The sequence below is a fragment of the Thalassophryne amazonica genome, unplaced genomic scaffold, assembly GCF_902500255.1.
Source record: "Thalassophryne amazonica unplaced genomic scaffold, fThaAma1.1, whole genome shotgun sequence".
Classification (NCBI taxonomy): Eukaryota; Metazoa; Chordata; class Actinopteri; order Batrachoidiformes; family Batrachoididae; genus Thalassophryne; species Thalassophryne amazonica.
Window position 1 is genome coordinate 103150 of NW_022986284.1, and position 18927 is coordinate 122076.

The 18927-nt window shown below is 40.2% G+C and overlaps 1 pseudogene; it reads right to left on the bottom strand.

The window, feature by feature from the left end:
- The window catches only part of LOC117505978, a 98636-nt pseudogene that overhangs the window by 42171 nt on the left and 37538 nt on the right, over window positions 1-18927 (bottom strand).

Sequence of the window (18927 nt, forward strand, 5' to 3'; positions counted from 1 at the left end):
GACAGACAGTCAAAGAGTCAGAGAGAGAGAGAGAGAGACAGAGAGAGTCAGAGAGACAGACACAGAGACAGACAGAGTCAGAGTCAGAGAGACAGACAGAGAGAGAGAGTCAGTGAGACAGACAGAGAGAGAGAGACAGAGAGAGAGACAGACAGAGAGTGAGAGAGAGTCAGAGAGACAGACAGAGAGAGACAGAGAGACAGACAGAGACAGGGAGAGACAGCTGACATTATAATCAAAAGTTTGATTTGTACAGCTCCGTTTAAATGTCTATGACATGAGCAGAACTTTCAGCTCCTCCATGTGTCCAGAGGGAAAGTACAGATAGCTGTTTATAGCTTCCTTGTATTTCCAAAGCCTTGGCCCGGGGACCACCGAGGATACTGCTGATTGTCGACTTTAAGCTGCCAGAAAATATTTACAGAAAACACCAAATAAAAAATCATCAGTATAATTCTGGAGTCCAAAAAGTTTAATCACCCAACACTGCCATACTGTATTTTTGTCAACTTGACACTTGTACATATTTGTGCACTGGCACACAATCTTGCATGCCGATGACGAAACGCACCGTAAACTGCTGTAAACTGACAATGAACTGTGCATGACTGCGTGACGAAATGTTAAAAATTTGTGGCACTCATTAATTTCAGCACAAAAAATGTGCCCTCGCCCTTCATCAGACATCATGATTGTGCCAGGACGCACCTGTATATAAACTAACATTGATTGACAACATGTGTGAGAATGCAAAAAAAAAAAAACTCTTTACACAAATATAATCATCAGGAAGAGTTCATACTATATATGATGATCCACTTAGATCCATTAAAATATCTATTTCATTGAAAGAAAACAGATTTAAATACAATATTAATTAAAATAAATTTCATACACAAAGAAAGAAACAACTTTGATTCTTAAAGTGTCTATTTAAATTGGAAGGCCCATAAATTTGCTGCCAAATGGGCCAAAACTACCAACTGCAAATTTGTACCACTCTTCACCAATTCGAAGTAATTAAATAATTTAATAAATTCATATGTACGATTAAAAACAACTATACATATTCACCAATAAACTCAATTGAATCAAAAAAAAAAATTGAAAACATTGTTGATTGGATAAAATCATAAACAGCATGAGAAAACGTGCTGTGTGATAGTCGACTATTGTTCTTTAAAAAGTGTCAATATGTTTAAAAAAACCCAAATTAACAGAGAAAATGGGCCTAAGCTCCCAATTACAGATCTGAGCCACTCTGCACAGTTCCAAAGCATCAAACAAACGAAATAATTCATATACAAACCCGGAAAGCCCAGTCACTCCAGTCCTGTATATCCTTCCTAAGATTCACAAAAAGTACACGGCTACACCTCCGGGCAGACCCATTGTTTCAGCCATTGGCTGTTTAACAGAAAATATTTCAGCCTTTGTTGATTATTTTTTACAGCCACTAGTTACATCACTTCCTTCGTATGTTAAAGATTCTATGGAATTTTTGAAAATGTTACAATCTATTACAGTCCCGGACCGGTGTTTATTGGTCACCATGGATATTGAGTCCTTATATACAAATGTTCCGGTTGAGAGTGGTCTCAGAGCTGTAGAATTTTTTTAAAATCAAAGGACAGAATATACACAGAGTACTAAAAGCATTGGTGATCTGGTGGAAATTGTGTTGGCATCCAATTTTTTTTAATGCTTGATTCTGATTATTTGGCAGATTTCCGGGATGAGCATGGGGTCCAAGATGGCCCTGAATTTTGCCTCTTTGTTTTGTGGCTTCTTTGAAGAAGTTGTTCTCTCTGGAACCCGTAATCCTTATCTACAACACATCGCACATTGGAAGAGGTATATTGATGACATATTTTTTGTTTGGAGTGATACTGAATCATCACTCAGGGAATTTCATAAGTTCATCAATGATAATGATTATAATCTCAAATTTACCATCAAGTGGCATGAATATCAAATTAATTTTCTGGACATTTTAATACCTAAGAAAGATAATAGACTACATACTAGTCTATACAGAAAGCCTACTGACCGCAATTCGTTATTGCATGGTACATCGTATCATCCTATTCATTTGAAGAAAAGTTTGCCTTACTCACAGTTCAACCGGATACGTCGGATCTGTAGCTCAAATTCTGACTATAATTTACAAGCTGAGGATTTGCAAAAACATTTTGAACAGAGACAATATAATCCAGTTTGGATCACAGAAGCTCGAAAAAAAATTGAGACTATGTCTCAAAATGACTGTCTTTACAGTAAAAACAAAAATATTAAAACAGAGAATTCCAGATTGAACTGTATTGTTCAATATTCACCACTAGGGGGAGAATTTGAGAAAATCATTAAGACGCACTGGCACATCATGAAAACTGATCCTAAATTAAAAGACATCAAAGATTTCTCTTTGTCACCTCACATCGTTTTTAAGAGGGCTCCTAATCTGAACTCCATGCTTGTCCGTGCAATTTTGCCGTCACTTTGTCAATCATATTTCTCACAAAGATTCCTCATGGTAACTATAGCTGTGGCCATTGTGCCCAATGTAATATTACATATACATTTCAAACATTTTTACATCCTAGGACTGGCAAAGTCTTTAAAATTCGTGGCACTATTACATGTAATACTGCTAATGTGGTTTACATGTTAAAATGCCCCTGTGGCTTAGCCTATATGGGCAAAACAATAAGACCTCTTAAAATTAGAATATCGGAGCATAGATCTAATATTCGGAACAAAGACAATAAAAGTTCAGTAGCCATTCACTTCACACAGGCTCAACACAATGTGAGCACATTGAGATTTATTGGGATAGAACAAGTAAAACTTACGAACCGCGGTGGTGATATTAATCAAAATTTACTTAAAAGAGAAAGTTATTGGATATACACTCTGGACACTCTCAGTCCTAAAGGACTCAATGAGGATTTTGACATCAGACCTTTTTTGTAATTCACTTTTGTAGCTTTGCCATCATTACTAGCGTCAATTCAGTTGTTCTTATGCGATTATTCCCCTGTTGTGGTGTTCAATGTTTTTATATAAACTTGATGTTTGATTCCAGCATCTTGTGTCGATTCGCACCAGATGGATGCACCTGTTTGTCTCTTCTTCTTCTTCTTTTTTTGGTGTATTTACTATTAGTTTTCCACAGTATTTGATGATGGTACATACCTGATTTTTATACTGTGAAAAGAGTGTAAACATGCGAGTGTTTTTTTTCTCTCTCTCTCTCTCTTTTGGGTTGAATGTCTTATCTACTGACAGCATGTATGGTTGTTTCCGGGTTTGTACACTCAACAAAAATATAAACACAACACTTTTGGTTTTGCTCCCATTTTGTATGAGATGAACTCAAAGATCTAAAACTTTTTCCACATACACAATATCACCATTTCCCTCAAATATTGTTCACAAACCAGTCTAAATCTGTGATAGTGAGCACTTCTCCTTTGCTGAGATAATCCATCCCACCTCACAGGTGTGCCATATCAAGATGCTGATTAGACACCATGATTAGTGCACAGGTGTGCCTTAGACTGCCCACAATAAAAGGCCACTCTGAAAGGTGCAGTATAATCACACAGCACAATGCCACAGATGTCGCAAGATTTGAGGGAGCGTGCAATTGGCATGCTGACAGCAGGAATGTCAACCAGAGCTGTTGCTCGTGTATTGAATGTTCATTTCTCTACCATAAGCCGTCTCCAAAGGCGTTTCAGAGAATTTTGCAGTACATCCAACCAGCCTCACAACCACAGACCACGTGTAACCACACCAGCCCAGGACCTCCACATCCAGCATGTTCACCTCCAAGATCGTCTCAGACCAGCCACTCGGACAGCTGCTGAAACAATCGGTTTGCATAACCAAAGAATTTCTGCACAAACTGTCAGAAACCGTCTCAGGGAAGCTCATCTGCATGCTCGTCGTCCTCATCGGGGTCTCGACCTGACTCCAGTTCGTCGTCGTAACCGACTTCAGTGGGCAAATGCTCACATTCACTGGCGTTTGGCACGTTGGAGAGGTGTTCTCTTCACAGATGATGCGAAGGAGATGTGTTGCACTGCATGAGGCAAATGGTGGTCACACCAGATACTGACTGGTATCCCCCCCAATAAAACAAAACTGCACCTTTCAGAGTGGCCTTTTATTGTGGACAGTCTAAGGCACACCTGTGCACTAATCATGGTGTCTAATCAGCATCTTGATATGGCACACCTGTGAGGTGGGATGGATTATCTCAGCAAAGGAGAAGTGCTCACTATCACAGATTTAGACTGGTTTGTGAACAATATTTGAGGGAAATGGTGATATTGTGTATGTGGAAAAAGTTTTAGATCTTTGAGTTCATCTCATACAAAATGGGAGCAAAACCAAAAGTGTTGCGTTTATATTTTTGTTGAGTGTATATGAATTATTTCGTTTGTTTGATGCTTTGGAACTGTGCAGAGTGGCTCAGATCTGTAATTGGGAGCTGAGGCCCATTTTCTCTGTTAATTTGTTTTTTTTTAAACATATTGACACTTTTTAAAGAACAATAGTCGACTATCACACAGCACGTTTTCTCATGCTGTTTATGATTTCATCCAATCAACAATGTTTTCAATTTTTTTTTTGATTCAATTGAGTTTACTGGTGAATATGTATAGTTGTTTTTAATCGTACATATGAATTTATTAAATTATTTAATTACTTCGAATTGGTGAAGAGTGGTACAAATTTGCAGTTGGTAGTTTTGGCCCATTTGGCAGCAAATTTATGGGCCTTCCAATTTAAATAGACACTTTAAGAATCAAAGTTGTTTCTTTCTTTGTGTATGAAATTTATTTTAATTAATGTTGTATTTAAATCTGTTTTCTTTCAATGAAATAGATATTTTAATGGATCTAAGTGGATCATCATATATAGTATGAACTCTTCCTGATGATTATATTTGTGTAAAGAGTTTTTTTTTTTTTTTTGCATTCTCACACATGTTGTCAATCAATGTTAGTTTATATACAGGTGCGTCCTGGCACAATCATGATGTCTGATGAAGGGCGAGGCCCGAAACGTCACCTTTGGTGCTCATTAAAGTTTGTTTGGGAGCTAAGTGGCTGTGCGGATCTCTTTTTCATTTTTGTGCTGTTCCTTTACTTGATCCTGCACACCAATACAGATCCGGATGTGCGTGTCATTTCATTATTTTTTACACATTAATTTCAGGCCACTTTTGTGAACTAGTTGTGAACATTGTGCAAAAAATTTGAAAACACTGCTTGTCAGTGCGTGCAGGGGATCTAAACCTGACATTAGATTCTGAATAGATGCTACATCTAGAACAAACATTATTTCACAGATAAATTATCTAACTCATAAGAAGGAATGAAAATGCAACTGTTTTACCAATCCATTACTATATACAAACTGGGACGCATTGGCACGACGAACTGCAGTGCAGGGATCAAATCTGTGCAAGTGTCAAGGTGCCTTAAGTCACACTTTTCTTGTATAGGTGCACTTTTGAACACAGCATGAGCCTGGGGGCAAGTTTAACAATGGGCAGGAACTCGGTGTAACACATGTGCACACCACAGCCTGTGCTGTTGTAAACTTAAGATAAGGACTTTCAAATAGATAAATGAACACGTGATTGACTACATACAAAATGTTAGTTGAAGCAGATGAACACAGAATGCTAACACACAATGCTGGAAACACCACAATAAAAACATGTCATTTGTTTTTACTTTTTAAATTACACTCTTTAATTTGTGTTTGTGGTTTGGTGCTTTTATTACGTATCAGACTTTCTACTGTTTAGTGTGTTGTTTCCTGGGAAAGCCCTATATGAACAGTTATTGTCATTATTAATACTGAATGCATGACTTTTCAGTATGTAACTGTGCACCGGAATCATTGTTGCCACATCAGACTGTTGTCAGTTTTTTTTTTTTTTTTTTTTTTAAATATATAAAGAAAACTGCACTGGTCTCATGTTTAACATTTCAGGAGGGCAAAAGTATAATGACTTTAAAGATTAGCGAGTTTTTTTTCTGCTGTTTTTCATGTAAGAACTTGAACCTTCCAGATTCAGCAGAAGACTGCCCCTCCCTGAGCCTGGTTCTGCTGGAGGTTTCTTCCTGCTAAAAGGGAGTTTTACCTTCCCACTGTCGCAAAGTGCTTGCTCACAGGGGGTCGTTTTGACCGTTGGGGTTTTACATAATTATTGTATGGCCTTGCCTTACAATATAAAGCGCCTTGGGGCAACTGTTGTTGTGATTTGGCGCTATATAAATAAAACTGATTTGATTTGATTCAGACTGTATGTTATTTTTAAGCCACTGCATCACTTTAATATTCTCTAGTGCGACCTCTCACCCGGATCATTTTTGGAATCATGTTTTTTGGAATTAAGCTACAGAGAGCTGAAAGATCCTTTGGTTACAGCCAGAGCTCTGAAACACTTGATGCTTTAAATTCCACATGCCATTAAATTCCAGCTGATGTTAAATAAGCCTCAACTGCCATGTAATTGAACATTTTATTTAAAAATCACAATTTAGAGCCACGATTTATGATGTTTCGTCCATGAAATGGTCCAAAAATATAAAGAGAATTGAGAAAAGCATAAAATCCTGTGTTAAAAGCTGAAGCATGAAAAAAGTTAACCTTTTTTTTTACATGTTCAGTGCCGTTGTTAATGTAATTATTTATTGGCAGCTGTTTTCAAAACATTCATAAATCATTCTTAAAATAATAACTCAATATTAATTTAATATTGAGAAGGGGGGGCTAAGTATTTGTGCTTAGGGCACCGAAATGGCTAGCACCGGCCCTGATCTTTAATCTTTCAATTTTACACAAACATTTTCTGGACATTTTGAGGCTGATATACTGTGAAGGAAGCGTTTCTGTTTGATCTGTCATGTTCAGTGTGAAGCATGAAGTCAAATAATAATAATCTCTGATGCTGTCATGGATTTTTTTTTTGGATGTTTTTTTTTTTTTTTTTCAAACACCTAGTTACCTGCATTAGTTCACCAAAAGGTACATTTAAAACATCTGACTGCACTTGAAGCTGTCATTTGAACTGTAGCTGTAAATATGAAGAGAGCTGCTGTGCTCTGAAAGCCTAACCGACCTGGTAGAAACTTGATGCTGTGCAGCAGCTCCCTCTCTTGGCTGAAATCCACCATCAAGTGACTCATGTTGTCACTGGCTTTGGCCTTCAGCGAGAGGCGAAAAGCAGGAGCCATGGTCACGCTGAAAACAAAGACACATAAAACATAGAAACATAAAAAAACAAGCATGATTACAACGTCAGAGACCAAGTGTGACTCGAAGGCAGCTCACACTAACAGTTCACTAAGTCAGTGATTTTCAACCTTTTTTGAGCCGCGGCAGACTTTTTATATTTACAAAATCCTGCGGCACACCACCAACCAAAATAATATTATAATTCTATTACCTCTGGTTTTGCGCAAAACCCAATTATCGCAATAGAAAATCGATACAGAAAACACCGCATTTCGAAAATCCTCAAGCATTTTGCGCTCTGATCTCAAGTAGGGCTGTCACGATTAGGAATTTCTGGAGACGATTAATTGTCAGACAAATAATTGCGATTGACGAATATATTGTCTATTTTTTTTTCTTTTTTTCCCTTCTTTATATTCTACTATTGTAGTATAATTACACAACTCTGGAAGAACGTTTGACTTCTGTGAGTGGAGAAACAGGGAATGGTGCAACATTTTTATTTTTATCTTCATTTTACATACAGTCCCAACTTTTTCTGAATTGTGGTTGTTTCTGTTGCATTTCTGAAATTGTTTCTCCTCATCAGTCACATTTTGTCCTTAAACACTGCATTAAGCCCATATTGAACACATAAATACCTTTGGAAAGTAACAGCCTGTTACTTTCCAAAGGTATTTAACAGCTGTTAAAGTTCAGAGTTCTCACCTGCTTTTTGTGATCTGTGCATCTGAACATCACCACAGCTTCTCCATGTCAGGGTTTTTTTTTGTTGTTTTTTTTTTGTGGCTCAGTTCATTCATATATTCTCATTTTTTAAATATGTTTTTAAAGCTATTTGACCCTTTATTTCATCTCATGATCTCATAAATTCAGCATACGACGCACACATGGTGTGAACAGGAGGGTAACGGCAGAATCACACCTTTAGAGAAAGTTCAGAGAGAAGTAAAGGCAGCTTCACATTTCCGTTTTGTTTGTTAACATGTTCACTCGGGTTAAAATCCTCTCTGCTCCGCGCTCGCTGCGCACTGATGGTTCTCAGACTCTAACGTGTCGTGCTTCCATTCAGGAATCTCCCTCACGCACCCCCCCCCCCCCCCCCAGCCTGTTGACTCCGCGCGCGCGTACACACCGACAGCTCCGCATTTTAGACGGCTTTTGAAGTAATCGGCCGTCTTATCCAAACGGCAGGACAGATCGTTCTTCAGCCTCCATGTTATTGTCCCGCCTTAAGACGAGAGCGAGGCTGCAGTACAATGACGTCAGATTCTGAGTCATTTTATGCTTTGTGGATAAAATAAATAATTCACGGTAATCGCGAATATGAAAAATAATCACAAATATGAAAAATAATCGCGATTGACGAATATTGTAATAATTGTGACAGCCCTAATCTCAAGAGTTTTTTTTAGACGTGTCGACACTTTTATACGCAATAATCTGCCACTCTAATATTCACAGAGCGCAGAGGCTGCCTTCAGCGAACCCAGTTGTGAGCGAAAAGGCTCAAGTCTGACCACGGTGACATCAACGGAGGTCAGGCCGCCTTCCCCGCACACCTCCACAGCCAACGCGGTTTCTCCTTCCCCAGAGGAGCCATGAGATTCACGCTGTAGTCAGCAACCCGTAACTATGGAGACGCACAACGCTATGTGCACAAGTATGTCTATTATACTGTAGTACAGCACTTTGCTACCATCTACTGGAATAAAAGAGCATTACATCATCTGCCACATTATTACAGCACATACACCCGATAATGGTGATATTTGATAATTGCCCACGGCACCCCTGACGATCGATCATGGCACCCTACGGTGCCGCGGCACCCCGGTTGAGAATCACTGCACTAAGTACTCTAGTGGTACTAAGAGTCAACACATTGTCCTCAGCAACAGCAGAGCTGAAGAGAGGACGTTCAGTCAGGGAGGGGCTGGCACACGATGGTACAGCTTTGAGAGGACAAAAGGAAAGTGTTCCACAGTCCTGACTGCCTACTACACGTCTGGATGCATGCACACTACACACACAATGAGATGGATCAGCGGTGACACAAGCAGAAGCGGTGGACATGAAGTACGATACCTATCTTTAATGTCTTTGGCTGCCTGGAGAGGAGGAGCAGAAAGGGAAAAGAAGAGATACCAAGCGAAGAGAACCTGAGTTGTAGGTCATCATGTTGTAATTTAACACACAAGAAACAAAACATTGGTGGTGAAAGTCTTCACTCACATCCACAGAGTGGAGTTGAAACAGATGTACCTGCGTGAAGGCTTCAGTCTCAGAGGAGAAGAGCGTCTGGTTTGCCAGCTCCAGCAGTTCCTCAGAACTCTCCAGCGCTTTGGAACAGGCACTCAGCTGATTCTGCCCACAACACAACCCAAAGTCAGTCCGTTCACACCTACGACTCTCTGCTTCGGAGTGAATCTGGTCCAGTTCTTCATGAAGATACCAATGACTGTGACAACCCAGTGAAAACTGATAAAACCTAGGATTCAGTCTCCCATGTGCATGCTAGCAAACTGTAGCTGATATTGCAAGTCCTCTTTGCCACTCAACCATGAAGCTGGTTGTGATGATACAACAGTCAAATGTTGTACTGTGCATGCCTTCTCCAATCACAACCACAGGACCCTATAAAGCCTTTAGACACGTTATGTGTGTCTTGGTGGCTTCCCTCATTAGTCTCCGTCTTGCACAGTCCACTCAGGCCTCTTTCAGACAGATTTCCCACACAGTACCACACCGTTTTTCTCATGGCTCCTTCACACATAACACAAAGTTGGGTGAATAAGGCCAAAACCGGGTGAAAAAAAAAACAAACAAAAAAAAAAAACAACAAATTGGCGAACCTCAAAAACGTCCAGTCCGACCATCTGTTGGGAGGGACAGACGGTCAGACAGCCTTGTACGGATGCCGTATGATCCCACAGCAATGGTTTCATGCCGCATCTGCATGCACACAAAAACAGTGCAACCATGTGAGAGGTATGATACCACATCACACTCACACACCAGCAGAAGCATTTTAATGTACAAATGTACAGAAATAGAAGAAAATGTGTAAGGACCAAATAATGAGAGAGCACAGAAAATTATTTCAATTTTCAATTTATTTTAATTTATGGTAAATGGACTGCATTTATATGGCGCTTTTCCATCTGCATCAGATGCTCAAAGCACTTTACAATAATGCCTCACATTCACCCCGATGTCAGGGTGCTGCCATACAAGGTGCCCACTACACACCAGGAGCAACCAGGGGATTAAAGACCCTACTTATACAGCACCAAATCACAACAAAGTTACCCCAAGGTGCTTCACACAAGTAAGGTCTGACCTTACCAACTCCCGGAGCAAGAACACAGGAGACAGTGGGAAGGAAAAAGAAACCTCAAGCAGACCAGACTCAAAGGGGCGACCCTCTGCTTGGGCCATGATACAGACACAAATCACAAAACAACTCACAAAATGAATATAGAGGAAATGTTGGCCGGTGCACAGAACAGGAGGGTTTCAGGAACAGACACCACACCCACCTCTGGATGGAGCTGCAGCTCAAACAGAGAGAAAAAACAGAATCAGGCATCAGAAAGACATAATTTATCAGCATTAAACAACAAATCAAATCAAATCAATTTTATTTATATAGCGCCAAATCACAACAAACAGTCGCCCCAAGGCGCTTTATATTGTAAGGCAAGGCCATACAATAATTACAGAAAAACCCCAACGGTCAAAACGACCCCCTGTGAGCAAGCACTTGGCAACAGTGGGAAGGAAAAACTCCCTTTTAACAGGAAGAAACCTCCAGCAGAACCAGGCTCAGGGAGGGGCAGTCTTCTGCTGGGACTGGTTGGGGCTGAGGGAGAGAACCAGGAAAAAGACATGCTGTGGAAGAGAGCAGAGATCAATCACTAATGATTAAATGCAGAGTGGTGCATACAGAGCAAAAAGAGAAAGAAACACTCAGTGCATCATGGGAACCCCCCAGCAGTCTAAGTCTATAGCAGCATAACTAAGGGATGGTTCAGGGTCACCTGAACTGAAAGCAGCCAAAGAGAACGATATGTCTTTGGGATGGTTATGAGTAATTTTTTCTCTAATAGTTAAAATTTTATTAGCAATGAAAGTCATGAAGTCATTACTAGTTAAAGTTAAAGGAATACTCGGCTCAACAGAGCTCTGACTCTTTGTCAGCCTGGCTACAGTGCTGAAAAGAAACCTGGGGTTGTTCTTATTTTCTTCAATTAGTGATGAGTAGTAAGATGTCCTAGCTTTACGGAGGGCTTTTTTATAGAGCAACAGACTCTTTTTCCAGGCTAAGTGAAGATCTTCTAAATTAGTGAGACGCCAACAAGAAAAACAGAAGAAACACTAAGGTGATCGCCGGCCACTAGCCCTAAACTTCACTAAAGATGCTTTTCTACTTCACAAACCAAGCTCTACTCGGCTCAACTCTACTCATTTTTTTTTGCTTTTCCATTAGGGTTAGTACCTGGTGCTTTTTTTGGTACCTGCTCAGGAGCAGTTCCAAGTGAGCCGAGCCGATACTAAAATGTGATGTCAACAGGCTGTCGGCCACTGATTGGTCAGAGAATGTCGTCACTGGACGTGTCATGAGCACGCGAGACATTTTCCGGCAGATTTCACTTTTAACAAGAGATTTTGTCATGGAAAGCCACGCGTCACGACCGATTCGCTTTGGAAGCGAGACAAAGGAACACCTCCGTTTCGGCGTGTCAGAGGACAAGTTTGGACATGTCCAGCTCTCCACAAGTTCACTGATACTTACTGGACTGGTAAGCACTGAAAGACAAGATAGACATGTCAAAACCTGTTCTCTGACACGCCGAAACGGAGGTCCGCGCGGCTTTCCATGACAAAATCTCTTGTTAAAAGTGAAATCTGCCAGAAAATGGCTGATGTCCAGCTCTTGTGATAACCAGAGAAACAGCACACGACAGTCTCGTATTCACAGAGCCATCAGCTCAGAAATGGTCCGGTGGCTTGTGCTGTGTCATCGCAGCTCGGAGCGCGGCGCGCTCAGCGCGCCGCGCTGAGCGTCCTTAAAGGGGTCCTTAAAGCTGTACTAACAGACCTTATTCTCTGTGAAGCCCGTAAAATTTTCACCGAAAGCCAGATAAATTTTTCGAATAGTTTCCAGGTACCAGTCTCTAACAGCTTCTGAAAAAATTCTTATGGGAAAAAACCCCAAATCATTCCGCCATTTCCAGACAATGAAAAGGACCACTCCTTCCACAAGGCGTGCTCACAGGCGAATGACGTCACCGACAGGCGTGGAAAAACTCACGCATGCGCACGAGGGTTCAAGCTTGTCTGACGTGAAAACATATGAATGAAATCCATATATACTCAACAAAAATATAAACGCAACACTTTTGGTTTTGCTCCCATTTTGTATGAGATGAACTCAAAGATCTATAACTTTTTCCACATACACAATATCACCATTTCCCTCAAATATTGTTCACAAACCAGTCTAAATCTGTGATAGTGAGCACTTGTCCTTTGCTGAGATAATCCATCCCACCTCACAGGTGTGCCATACCAAGATGCTGATTAGACACCATGATTAGTGCACAGGTGTGCCTTAGACTGCCCACAATAAAAGGCCACTCTGAAAGGTGCAGTTTTGTTTTATTGGGGGGGGATACCAGTCAGTATCTGGTGTGACCACCATTTGCCTCATGCAGTGCAACACATCTCCTTCGCATCATCCGTGAAGAGAACACCTCTCCAACGTGCCAAACGCCAGCGAATGTGAGCATTTGCCCACTCAAGTCGGTTACGACGACGAACTGGAGTCAGGTCGAGACCCCGATGAGGACGACGAGCATGCAGATGAGCTTCCCTGAGACGGTTTCTGACAGTTTGTGCAGAAATTCTTTGGTTATGCAAACCGATTGTTCCAGCAGCTGTCCGAGTGGCTGGTCTCAGATGATCTTGGAGGAGAACATGCTGGATGTGGAGGTCCTGGGCTGGTGTGGTTACACGTGGTCTGCAGTTGTGAGGCTGGTTGGATGTACTGCCAAATTCTCTGAAACGCCTTTGGAGACGGCTTATGGTAGAGAAATGAACATTCAATACACGAGCAACAGCTCTGGTTGACATTCCTGCTGTCAGCATGCCAATTGCACACTCCCTCAGATCTTGCGACATCTGTGGCATTGTGCTGTATGATAAAACTGCACCTTTCAGAGTGGCCTTTTATTGTGGGCAGTCTAAGGCACACCTGTGCACTAATCATGGTGTCTAATCAGCATCTTGGTATGGCATACCTGTGAGGTGGGATGGATTATCTCAGCAAAGGAGAAGTGCTCACTATCACAGATTTAGACTGGTTTGTGAACAATATTTGAGGGAAATGGTGATATTGTGTATGTGGAAAAAGTTTTAGATCTTTGAGTTCATCTCATACAAAATGGGAGCAAAACCAAAAGTGTTGCGTTTATATTTTTGTTGAGTGTAGTTTAAAAAATAAAAAGGTACGATACTTTATGGACAGACCTCGTATACAGGGTGAGCCCCCCACACCCCCAACCCACCCTATCCATAAACCCCCAGAACCCATAAATATTGTAATAAATCCCACAAAGGTCCAGCAAAGCTTCCCCAAAGTTTCAGTTATCTTGGTGTCATGTTCTTTCAAAATGATGCTCCAAATGGTCTGATTTGTTGGAGGATAATTTTGAAAGAACATAACTTTTATGCAAAGTGACCAAGATAACTAAAACTCTGGGGAATGATCACACAGAGACTGAAGGTTTTTTTTGTAGGATTTTATTACAATTCTTGTGGGTTTTTTTTTGGGGGGGGGGGGGGGGGGGGTCACTCTGTATGTATGTGTGTGTGTGTGTGTATATATATTTTTTAAACTTGCTTTTGTTAATCACTTCCCATTTCTACCTTCATTATTGTCCAGGCAAGAGTAAAAGGAGCCTGTTCCAGCAGGAGAATCTGTCCATCCTGAGTGATGTTGAAGCTGAAGCTGAACTGGGTTCAGTGTGATCGACACATCCGACTGATCCTTGATGAAGCAACAGAAGTAGAAGCTGCATTTAATCAGGCATATCTTGGTGTGGCGGGCGATCTTGTGCACGAGATGCGTGACCGGGGCATGTGACCTGCGCCCCCACCCCAGACTACAGACACATGGAACTTTTGCATACTTTGTGTTGTATTTTTGTTTTATTTATTTATTTGCCCTTCTTTTAGTTGCAGTAAACAGTTTGACTCATGTGACTGTATCATAATTTGTCATTTCAGTCATTGATGTTTTGGTACAATGAAGGTTCGTTTCTAAGAATTTTTAACCACTTAACGCCTGAATTTATATAGCTGTATATAAAAAATGTTTTGTGTATGTTTTTGTCTTTAAGTAGATGGTAAATAATGTTGAGATTATTAATTACACTTTTGCACAAAAAATAAATAGTAATTTTGGTATTTTGGTAATAATCTATGTTATAATGTTATAATAATAATAATAATGGTATGTTGCATATTTGCAACAACAGGCATACTGGTCAATTTGGTATGTTGCATATTTGAGTCAAATATTGTAGCATATATGCGACGACAGGCGTTAAGGGGTTAATTTGGGTTTTTGCCGCTCCAGAAGACACTGCACACTACACCTGGCTGAATCTTTGAATGAATGAATGAATGAAAACTGTTTATTTCGAACATTTGATACAACAACAATTACAAGATAGATCAGTAAAGACAACAACAAAAAAGTTCCTACTGTGTACCCAATATGTCCGAAAAGGGGTAGGGTGAAGCATCAGCTTATTTATCCCTACCCCTTCTTCCCCACAACCAGTAATACCCTTTGCCACATATACACATAGATTCCTACACACCTAAACCGATATCTATATATATATATATATATATATATATATATATATATATATAAACATACATACACACATATACACACACATATACATATATATACATACACATATACACATATACACACATATATACACAAACATAAATATACACCTACACATACCTACTTACATACAAAATACTATATATTTACAAGCCGAAGCAAAAAACAAAAACACCCTAACCCTCATTACCCTTCCTCCTCCCTATACCTAGAAAAAAACATATTTTTGTACCGCTGTTTGAACTGGTTCATGCTTGGACATTGCTTGAGCCCCACTCCCAATCTGTTCCACATCCTCACCCCACAGACAGAAATACAGAAACTTTTTAATGTTGTTCGTGCCCACTGATGCTTTAAATTAAATTTCCCGCTCAGATTGCAATCCCCTGATCTGTTAAAAAACATATTTTTAATATTTGCTGGAAGTAAATTGTTTATTGCTTTATACACGATTTGTACTGTTTGAAAATGAACCAAGTCTGTGAATTTTAAGAATTTGGATTGTAAAAATAGTGGATTAGTGACATATCCTGATCATTTTTGATCAGGATATGTCATTCAAAGCGCATATTAAACAAATATGTAGGACTGCCTTTTTTGCATTTACGCAATATCTCTAAAATCAGAAAGGTCTTGTCTCAGAGTGATGCTGAAAAACTAATTCATGCATTTATTTCCTCTAGGCTGGACTATTGTAATTCATTATTATCAGGTTGTCCTAAAAGTTCCCTAAAAAGCCTTCAGTTAATTCAAAATGCTGCAGCTAGCGTACTGACGGGGACTAGCAGGAGAGAGCATATCTCACCCATATTGGCCTCTCTTCATTGGCTTCCTGTTAATTCTAGAATAGAATTTAAAATTCTTCTTCTTACTTATAAGGTTTTGAATAATCAGGTCCCATCTTATCTTAGGGACCTCGTAGTACCATATCACCCTAATAGAGCGCTTCGCTCTCAGACTGCAGGCTTACTTGTAGTTCCTAGGGTTTGTAAGAGTAGAATGGGAGGCAGAGCCTTCAGCTTTCAGGCTCCTCTCCTGTGGAACCAGCTCCCAATTCAGATCAGGGAGACAGATACCCTCTCTACTTTTAAGATTAGGCTTAAAACTTTCCTTTTCGCTAAGGCTTATAGTTAGGGCTGGATCGGGTGACCCTGGACTATCCCTTGGTTATGCTGCTTTAGACGTAGACTGTGGGGGGTTCCCATGATGCACTGTTTCTTTCTCTTTTTGCTCTGTATGCATCACTCCGCATTTAATCATTAGTGATCGATCTCTGCCCCCCTCCACAGCATGTCTTTTTCCTGGTTCTTTCCCTCAGCCCCAACCAGTCTCAGCAGAAGACTGCCCCTCCCTGAGCCTGGTTCTGCTGGAGGTTTCTTCCTGTTAAGAGGGAGTTTTTCCTTCCCACTGTTGCCAAGTGCTTGCTCACAGGGGGTCGTTTTGACCGTTGGGGTTTTTCATAATTATTGTATGGCCTTGCCTTACAATATAAAGCGCCTTGGGGCAACTGTTTGTTGTGATTTGGCGCTATATAAAAAAAAAGTTGATTGATTGATTGATTGATCTCTATAGCCAGTATTATGAATAATTCTTATAGCAATTTTCTGCATTACTGATAGTGATTGTGTTGTACCTTTATAAGTATTACCCCATACCTCTGCACAGTACTGTAAATATGGTAAAACCAGTGAGCAGTAAAGAATGCGGAGTGAGTTGTGGTCCAGAATATGTTTCGCTTTGTTTAGAACTGAAATGCTTCTTGACAGTTTACTTTGTATATGTTTTATATGAGTCTTCCAGTTTATCTTATCATCTATTATCACCCCCAGAAACTTATTTTCATGTACCCTTTCAATATCTACCCCCTCGACTTGTAACTGAACCTGTATGTCTGTATTACAATAGCCAAATAACATGTATTTTGTTTTACTTAAGTTTAATGATAATTTCTGTCAAACCATATTTTCAATTTTCCCATTTCTACACTGATCCTCCTCAGTAACTCCTGCAAATCCCCCCCTGAACAAAAGATGCTTGTGTCATCTGCAAATAATACTAATTTTAATATTTTGGAAACACTGACAATATCATTTATATAAATTAGAAACAGTTTTGGACCCAATACTGACCCCTGTGGGACGCCACAAGCATTGTCCAAGCATGATGATGTATATTCCCCAACTTCACAAACTGTTTTCTGTTACTTAAGTAGCTTCTCACCCAGTGCAACACCAACCCCCTAATCCCATACTGTTCAAGTTTACTGATTAACATGTCATGATTGATTGTATCAAAAGCCTTTTTAAGGTCTATAAATATTCCAACTGAATGTAATTTGTGGTCTATGGCGTTTGTAATCTCCTCAACTGATTCTATTAATGCAAGTGATGTTGAACTATGTGCTCTGAATCCATATTGACTATCAGTAAGTAATTTATGTTTATTTATGAATTTGTCTAATCTATTATTGAATAACTTTTCTAATAATTTGGAAAATTGTGGAAGCAAAGAAACAGGTCTATAATTTGTGAAGTGGCGTCTATCCCCAGTCGTATACAGCGGCACAACCTTAGCTATTTTCATTTGATTGGGAAATTTACCGGTTTGAAATGATAAGTTACAGATGTATGTTAATGGTTCTACAATCCATTCAATGACCTGTTTTACCACCACCATATCAATTTCATTTAAATCGGTAGATGTTTTATATTTACAATTATTCACAATGTCTATAATTTCTTTTCCATCCACTGCTGTGAGGAACATTGAACAGGGATTTCTTTCTATGAGATTATTATCCCAATCCTCAGGTTGGGAATTGGGAATTTTTTCTGCCAAGCTTGGTCCAATATTTACAAAAAAATTATTAAAACCGTTGACTACCTCATCCTTATTTTCCTTCTTGACATTATTATCAATGAAATACTGAGGGTAACTCTGTTTTTATTACCATTTTTGATAATGCTATTTAATATATCCCATATTCCTTTAATGTCCATGTCTGTTGAATTTTTCCCTGCTTTTTTAAGAAACGAGCTTTCCTGGCGATGTCTGCGTTTCTTTTGGTCAGATGTTCATTGATGAATACGTTTGTTCCTTTAAGTTTCTGTCCCTGTTTTAACAATGCCATTTTATGTTTTCTGTTGACAAACCTCATTATAACTGCTCGCTTGTCTCCATCCTGTCTCCTGGGCAGGGGGTGGCACGCTTCAATGTTATTACAGTCCATTTGAATACCTTTAGATTGCAGGAAGTCAGCCACCTGTTGTTCCACTGAGCTGGCCTCCTGCTCGCTGGCCTCCCCTCCGCTGTCTTCTGACACCGCCCGTGCGTAGGATCGAGGTTTAATATGAATTCCTGTAATAATGTCGTTCATCCTTGTGTACTGTTCCAACTCCGCAACACGGTTCTCCAGGTACACTAGACGCCGGTCTTTCTCGGCATTCTGGATCCGGAGAGCCTTCACTTCTTCCACCAGCTCCATAATGGATTTCTGCTGCATTTTAACAACAGAGATTTCCTCAGACAAAAAGTCCAGGGACTTTTTGATATCGTCTCCCTCCTCCGCCGTCAGTGCCTTCTTCGGACCCATGGTCAGATAACTCCGCGCTGGCGCCTCGGGCCTTGGTAAAGCCGCGCCGGTGGAACTGCGCTGACGCCTCGGGCCTCGGTAAAGCTGCGCCGGTGAAACTGCGCTGACGCCTCGGGCTTCAGGTGGAGCCGCGCCGGTGGAT